The sequence below is a fragment of the Lepisosteus platostomus genome, chromosome 10 (genome assembly GCF_059453375.1).
Source record: "Lepisosteus platostomus isolate fLepPlt1 chromosome 10, fLepPlt1.hap1, whole genome shotgun sequence".
Classification (NCBI taxonomy): Eukaryota; Metazoa; Chordata; class Actinopteri; order Semionotiformes; family Lepisosteidae; genus Lepisosteus; species Lepisosteus platostomus.
In genome coordinates, this window is record NC_142620.1 from 52,640,290 (window position 1) to 52,648,059 (window position 7,770).

The 7,770-nt window shown below is 50.3% G+C and overlaps 1 protein-coding gene across 10 annotated transcripts in view; it reads right to left on the reverse strand.

The window, feature by feature from the left end:
• The window catches only part of mbnl3 (muscleblind-like splicing regulator 3), a 54,897-nt gene extending 48,069 nt beyond the window's left edge, over window positions 1-6,828 (reverse strand). For 2 of the 10 annotated variants that reach the window (XM_088597167.1, XM_088597165.1), the window contains exon 1: window positions 6,391-6,799. The gene's annotated coding sequence lies outside the window, so the exon portion shown is untranslated. Of the gene's footprint in view, window positions 1-1,074; window positions 1,318-6,390 lie in introns of those variants that run through there. The other 8 variants (XM_088597164.1, XM_088597162.1, XM_088597160.1 and 5 more) reach the window with 7 other exon arrangements.
• Window positions 6,829-7,770: the final 942 nt, after the last annotated feature.

Genomic DNA, 7,770 nt, shown 5'->3' on the forward strand with positions numbered 1-7,770 from the left:
CTGTACACAGGAAGTGTTCAAATGCTTAATATATAAACACGATTAGCTGTAATCAAAAGTAGCACCATTTTCACAGCGTTACAAGGCAGAGAAATACTGTAGCCTCAAGAGTAATGTGCTCTTTAGACCACTGCTTGCATGCATTTTTTTTTTCAGGAATCATGCTCAAATCTGCACTCACCTGTGCAGAGTAAAACTAAATGCAACACATTAGATTAATGCACTAGCACAGAAAGCAGGCAGACGGTTGGCCTCAGGCTTAAGGTGGGTTTACAGTAATCTGGGTCTCATCCGTACTCGCGCAGATGTTGAAGGTGACATCTCAATGCAGGGGTTCAGACACAATGACATCTCTGTTGGGGCCTCACCAAAGCCATAACAGATACCACACAGAGGAAGGGGGATGTGAGGGTGTGTGCCCCAGTGCTCCAGTCGCACAACTATTTTTTCTTAATTCAGTAAAACAGCGTGCAATATTATTGCAGCACTATCCACCCCCATTTCTCCGTAAGGACATGAAGTGTATTTGTACAGAGTACTGACAATGGGGCTTATTATGCAACTCTGCAGCTCTGCAACCATTTCTAGCAAAGATGCTTGTGTTTTTAAAAGCTGCAACAGGTTCTGTTTAAGCCAGACACTGTTGCGGCCGGCTGGCAGAGAACTGACCGCGCAGCAACTCTAACGGTAACCAAAAATAAAACTGTGTCCATGCATAACCATAGCCAGTGGGCACAGCAACGCTCCTGCGATATCGCGTTTTATCTTTGCCAAGCTAGAACAAAATGGCTTGGAAAGTTCAGAGTCCATGATCACAGAGCATGCACAGCACACAGGCTCCCCGCGCCCTTAACCTTTCCAGCTCATTATCAACACTGTACTGACGGACACCATGCTACATGCATTTGTTATTTCTGTACGATGCCAAGGACTGCAGCTGCACACGCCTCTCTCCCTTGTCTGCGCAATTTCATTGGATGCACAGGCGCCGAGTGTGTGTGCTCAGGGGCCTCTCTGCTGCTCCCACCTCTGTGTCCAGGGCCTGCATCACCCCTCGTTCTCCTGCTACATTACCTTTGCCTACTGCCTTGTCTCCCTCACACCTGAAGAAGGCTCCACGGCCGAAACGTTGCGTTTTCTTTCTTCCTTTTTTTCAGCAGGGAATAAACCTATCACACGTTCCTTTGCAGCCTACGCCTGCTGACGCAGCTCCCCACCTGAACTGCTTCCCCCTCGCATTTCCTCTTTTCGTCTACATTGCTTATATACATAGTGCCTGCTTTTCTCCGTGTTTGCTGCCTACTTCCTGGACCCGAATGTGTTTGCATTTGGCTTCCCTCTCTCTCTTTTTTTTTCCCGGGCCAGGAAAGTGAAAGTGCAGATAAGAGAAGTCAGGGGTTTCGGCAGCAGACACATGCTTTGCTTCACAGAGGGAGGGGGGGGGGAAGGGGAAGGGGGGGGGTGGGGTACAGTATCTGCACGAACAGCTTGCCGAGTGTGCCACCAGCTCGTGCTCACTCTCACCTCACATGGCACACCAAGCCCCGAGGACCGTTTAATCCACACGTCGGCGGTTTAAACGGCGAGCAATGACTCCACAAGCCTGCCCTGTCGCTCCTCTGCTCCCGCAGACTCCCGCCGTCTGCGAGTTCAAGCGACACGAGGCCTGCCTCGGAGGCGGCTCCAGGAGAACGTTTTAGATTCGCTCCACTTCCCCAGCGCGGAGACAAACCTCATGGGAAACCATGCTGTTGCATTAGCGATACAACACAATACCTGAGCGATTAGCATGGCGGGCAGATCTCATACACCGCACCTGTAGAATCGATTACAGTGCCGCAGTTTCCGCAGCGACAAAGCTTCTGCATTCGCAGAATTTATTAAAATGACAGGCAAGCGGCTGGGTAGCCCAATAGTTTGTATATCTTTAATTGTACAGTCTAATTAACACTACACAAACGAACAGAGGCAAAGATTATCTCAACTCTTTGCAAGGCTTAATTTGCTTTTTAAGTGGCAAGCCTCAATAATTTGTGCAAATCAATGTCTCAATTCAGTTACACAGTCACTCCTCTTACCATGCTGGTTTGTTGTCATATACAAGCCCTTAGCTTAACTCACCATGTGGTCTTCTGCAGAGATATTCCTTGACACCAGTAAACATGCTGTATGTCTGCCATTCTTTGTGAAAGTAAAGTCAAGCTAGCTGGGAAGATATTTCCTAACTGTGTGTCACTTCAAGCTTATTCATAAATATTCATAAGTCAGACGGTTTCTCAAGCACTGGTTTGCACTACAGAGGAAGGCATTGACACCTCTAGTTATAAATAAAGGTATCAACTATAACTGTTAAAAAAAGGAAAGCCATTTCTTTCATTAATATAGCAACAGACTACTTTGTTTTTAATTTCTCTTTCGATAGCATCTGAAATTCAGACTATGCTGACAGTGTACATAAAGGAAATAAAAAGTAACAACACAGGACAGCAGGGAGCTTTAATTAAAATTAATCTGAGCACTTTTCACCTAGAAACATACCGGCAACTCTGCACATTTGCATTAAAATACACTGCTTTCTGCCCATCTCGCACTGTAGTACAGACATGTGCCAGCTTATCCACTAAACCTGTCGCAATAATTGTCTGTTATTATATCAGCGTTTCCCAATTTCACAACACAGAAAAGCGTACTGCTGAAATACCTTCGGAAGCAATGCCCCTTCAAACTGCCCGGCTGACAGTGAAAGTTAGGAAACCCAGGTCTCTGAGTGACACTGCCATCCACCCCAACCACACCCAGCGCAGAAATACCGAACGCGCATTTCATGAAACCCTTACGAGCCCCCGCCGAGAGAAGAAGGCTAGCAGCACACGTCACACCTGAGAGCACTGGCGGACATGCGATACAGGAGAAACGCCGTGCAGCCTGTTAGCTCAGACTCTAATTATAGGAATACACCATTCCAGCAGCTTAATTACCTATTACCATACAGGTGTCAACACAGCTAACCGCCATGTAGCCCTAAGCTAAGACTGAAAGACCAAGCGAGGACACGGTCAGGGGCGTGGTGCCTGGCGAGCTCGAGGATGGGGGAGACGAGCGGTGAAAATCCGGAACAGCAACACGACCCAACCCCCCGGGAAAGAAGGCGGAGGAGGGTCAGCGGAAAACGGGAAGAATGAGTGGCAAATCCCGGAAGCAGTGCCGCTCGGGATCTTGGCGGGGAAGCCGCCGGGCCAGAGCTCGTCTCCTAGCGAGAGCTACGTAGGTGGAAGGCAGTCCGGCATTCGAGTTCATCTGAAAAAGATTTAGCGGCGCGATGGTTTGGCTGTGATAAATGAGGCGCAGGCTGAGGCCCAGTGCACTGGTCCAGCCTGAGAGTGACTGTTCAGAAGCAGTGCTGTAGGGTGGCATCCGTGAATGTGATAATACATCTATTAGCAGGCAGCACAGTAAGCACCCTATATACTGTTCCAATCATGCGTAGAAGAGCCATCTTTGTTCCGTTTAATAATATCCTGTGCTCCCTGCTGTGAAAAGATGACCACATTATGAAACACAGCAAAAAAAAAAAGCCTTTCATTGCACTGTTTTCTAAACTTTGTTTGTGGGTTACGTGTAAACAAACTGATATGCAGAATGCCTGAGGAATATTATTTCAGCCACATTTACAAAATGCTCTCACGTGCCAGTCAGCTGCAATCCCTTAATCACACAGCAAAAACCCCACACGTATCTGTTTCTGTCCATCATTAATTGTTCACCCGATAAAACTCAGCATTCATTTCGGACACCAGCATACTGTATACCTTTCAACACTGTTTTTTTTTTTTTTTTTTTTGCGCGTGCTGGTCCTATATTCCCACTTCATAGCTGCCGTATCAATCGCGCCTCTGTCACAACACCGGAAATCGCACTCCCGAATTAGGCAGCCCGGGTGGCTAATTGGGTGTCCTGGACTCACACTACCTGGAGCGTTACGAGTTCAAGTCCCAGCTGGGACACCGCTCATGGACTCCTGAGTAAAGCAGCCTTCTTTACTGAGACTGTGCCAGCAAAACGCCCAGCAGCACAGACCCATACAACCGCCGTAAATCTTTTTGGGATAAAAGTGTCGGACATATAAATTAAAGACAATAAAACAAGGCACCGAGTCAGTCAGTCAGTCAGTCAGTCAGTCATTTCGGCAGCTGTGAACGCCCAGCCCGCGGATTTAGAAACATCCCCGAAAGGAATTAACAGTTATCTTCAACCACCGCACAACGAAGTGAGACCAGAGCACGCAGACCGTAGCTCAGCTCTGGAGTGGAAAAAAAAAAGACAAGAGGAGCGGCGCAGACTGTTTGGGAGCACCTAACCGCACTGCCACGGCTGATGCGGTCCTGCTCATGGAGGTCAGAGACTCCGTAAACCCACCCAACCGGCAAGGTGGGACCTTCCAGCGGACGAGCTGTAAAACAAACAGGCTCCACCCTCCTTTCACAAAGGGAACGGTGGCAGCCGAGCACACTCCTCTCAGTGGCAGACACCCTGGGAGAACGTCTGGTCTAGTCGAGTACGCGTTGCCCCTTGTTTTTTTTTAGTTTTTTTTTTACAAGCTCAGCCACCGGGTCACCAGGTAAAAAGGAGCAAGCACAACGCAGCAGCCCCACCCCACAGGCCTGCGTGGGTAAACACCAGGCGGCCGATTTCCTGTTCTGCGACAGAGAGACCTGCAGCAAGCCGCAACAGGGCAGGCCGGCCGCAGAGCCTGAGCACACTGCCACAGACCGGCTGGGCCTACCTCGGCCCGAGACTCGGAGTCTGCTCTCGGGACACACAAACACTGAGGGTGTCCTTGGGCCCTTGTCCCCTAGATCAAGGGCTTCCCGCCCTGGGCCTAACGTCCCGGAGGCCCGAACACACACACACACACACACACACACACACACACCTGCTTTGGCTTTGGTTCCAGCCAAGCCCTCCGTCACACAATCGAACCCTCAGCCGACTGGGCACTAACAGGATCCGCCTGACCGTTCCCGGCCCTCCCAAGCTCCGGGACGTCGGCCGCCGAAAACCCCAAACTTTTGAGAAACTAGCATGCTTTTTTTCTTTTTATCCCTACCCCCCGTAACCCAGAGCCACCGAGAACCATTAATCCAATTAAGTCTTCAATTTGGGTCATTAAGCTTGGGTGGGGGGGCAAATCCCAGATTGTGAGGGATCCCCCCCCCAGGGACTGGATTGGGAATCTGGGAAGCCAACCCTACTCATGCAGAAAAAAAAAAAGACCCCGTTGAAAGTAAAAACTCCTGCCAGAATCGCAGGAACTGCTCCTATCCACCTTGGAGCTGCAGAGTACACCTCCGGACAAGCAGCCCCTGGCCTGAGGAGTCAGGTTCCACCTGGTTTTAGGGTTAAGAGCTGGCAAGCACAGCCCACTGACCTTCCCGTCCAATTCATTCGTCCAATTAAGACATCAAGGTGCCCCTGTAAGCCAGGAACAAAGGCAGCGCAGCAGGGGTGGAGCTCCTCACCCCTGGCTTACAAGCAGGGGAGAGTTTCAGACAGATTTCGCCACCGTGGGCATTAGGGTTAGGGCTGGAGTGGATATGTTTGTCTCCAGCCCACGCAGGGGGCGGGAGGAGGCAACGGTATCTCCCGCGGAGAGTGGAGATCACTTCGACGGCCAAATCGCCGAAGTGTCACACCTACCGCCACACACCAGTGCTCCTTCAATTGCAACCTGCCTGCTGCCCTCCCCCCGCCACCAGCTCAAAATCTGCAACAGTGCGCTAACCTGACAGGGAAGAATCAGCGCTAAAAGTGCATTTCTACTGTATAAAGAACAGAAATGCACACGATATGGATTAACCACCATGACACCTCAACAGCTATGACACCAGCTACAGCCGAGATCATTTCCCTGAAGAACACGCAGTCCAGGCTGAAACTGCCAAGTTAAAAAAAAACAGCACAAATGCTGTATTTTGGGGGCATTTTAAGATGCACCTCTAACATACGCTCAGGACAGTTATTACTTATCAGAACTTGGAGATGTGACCTTAACTGAAATTCTATGTGGGGTGGAAAAAACCCAGAACTATTAGGCTTTCTAAGCAGTGCGATGTCGGCGTGCTGTCACATGTACGAATTGGTGCGCAACACGTATCTTCCATTAAGACCCGAGAGTCAAGAGCCAAGGGCTCTGTCACAGCTGTATATAACCCGACTGGCAACGCATCACTGCAGCTGCCCGCTGATAAAACACACGTCCAAAGGCATCGGCTTACAAGGGGAAAATGTGCTTTTTTAAATGACACGCAGGGCTCGCGTTATGTCTCAAGCACGGCTAAATCACATGGACCCAAGCACGACGCGCGATAAAACTCCACAAAAAACCCTCACCTGAATCCTCCCTGCCCGCAGAATCCAACCGACTCCTCAGCCAGTCCTCGGCGGTCGGTCCGCACTTCTTCTCTTGTATGTTTTTAGTTATAATAACGTCGAGACGTCACGGCTGTCGAAGCCAGGCTACACCGTGCGAAAAAAAACTGGAGCTCTCGCGAACCGCACCAGAAAAGAAATATATATATATAAAAACGGCCGCGCTGAAACTGAGCAACCACTGTAGCTATAAAGCTGACTAAAAAGAAGAGGGGGGAAACGCCCTTTAAAAAGTCTAGACGAGCGGTGGGGAGAAACGCTGGTCAGTTACCGTTTCATAGCGCTAGTACGCAGTACGAGTCGCCTCCATTTTAGGGGAATCCCTCTCTGCGCGCGGCTCGAGGGCGGGGACTCCAGGGAGCACGAGCTGGCTGCCATGCGAGCGCCAGCCTGGGCTCAGCCCCGTCGCGCGCGGCGGCGGCGCGGACGGTCCCCATTGATCCCCGCCGCCCGCCGATTCCTGATCGTCACGATTACTGATCGGGGGGATGGGGGTGTGGTGGGGTTGCCGGGGCTGTCGTCAGCCGGGACCTTAAACCGTGACAGAACCGATGTAGATATATTCAGAGATGCAAGTTTCTGATCATTTTCTCTGGGAGGTGTATCAAAGCGCGGCTTTCTCTTATTGTTTGATTTGTTCGAATCTCCCCTCCCTCCCCATCTTATCGATTGAAACAAAAAACAAAACGAAAAACAACCAACACACCACCCCCCCCCCCGCTCAGTCCACTCCGCGAGCGCGCGTGACTGCGCCCCGGCGGTGGCCGGGGAAGGGCGGCTGCTGCCATGGCAACCCCCCGGCCTGACCCCACCCACGCGCCCCGGCCCGGCCGGCCGCGAGGAGACACGGGTCGACCCGGACCCGTATGGAAAGGGCATCCGTCGTGAATGTCGATTTGTGCTGAGTAAAAAAAAAGGTGAAACGTTTCATGAAGTCGTTGAGCTATAGAGGTCAGTGGCACAGCGTACTGTAAGAGATGAATGCGGTGATGAAAGTCCGGCTGAGCCTTCTTGAAACCGATCGCCCTTTCCACGGGAGATGTGTTGTATGATATATGATGTCGTTTAACCCAATGCTTCAACAGTCTGTTACTGACTTTTTATTTAAAAAAACAGCTTGATGCTCTACATGTCTAAACTGGGAGAAAACAAGAAATGGGGATTAATAATTGAAGATTAAGTAATAAATAAATGAGTATTGCACCCATTTTTGTACAGTAGAAGGTGTCAATAACAGGCTCTGTTATACAGACAGGGGGTATGAGTTTAAGGTAGGTCTTGACATCCTCAGTGTTTACAGGCCTAGAACAATTTCACCTTGATCAGCTCAACAGCGGCTTT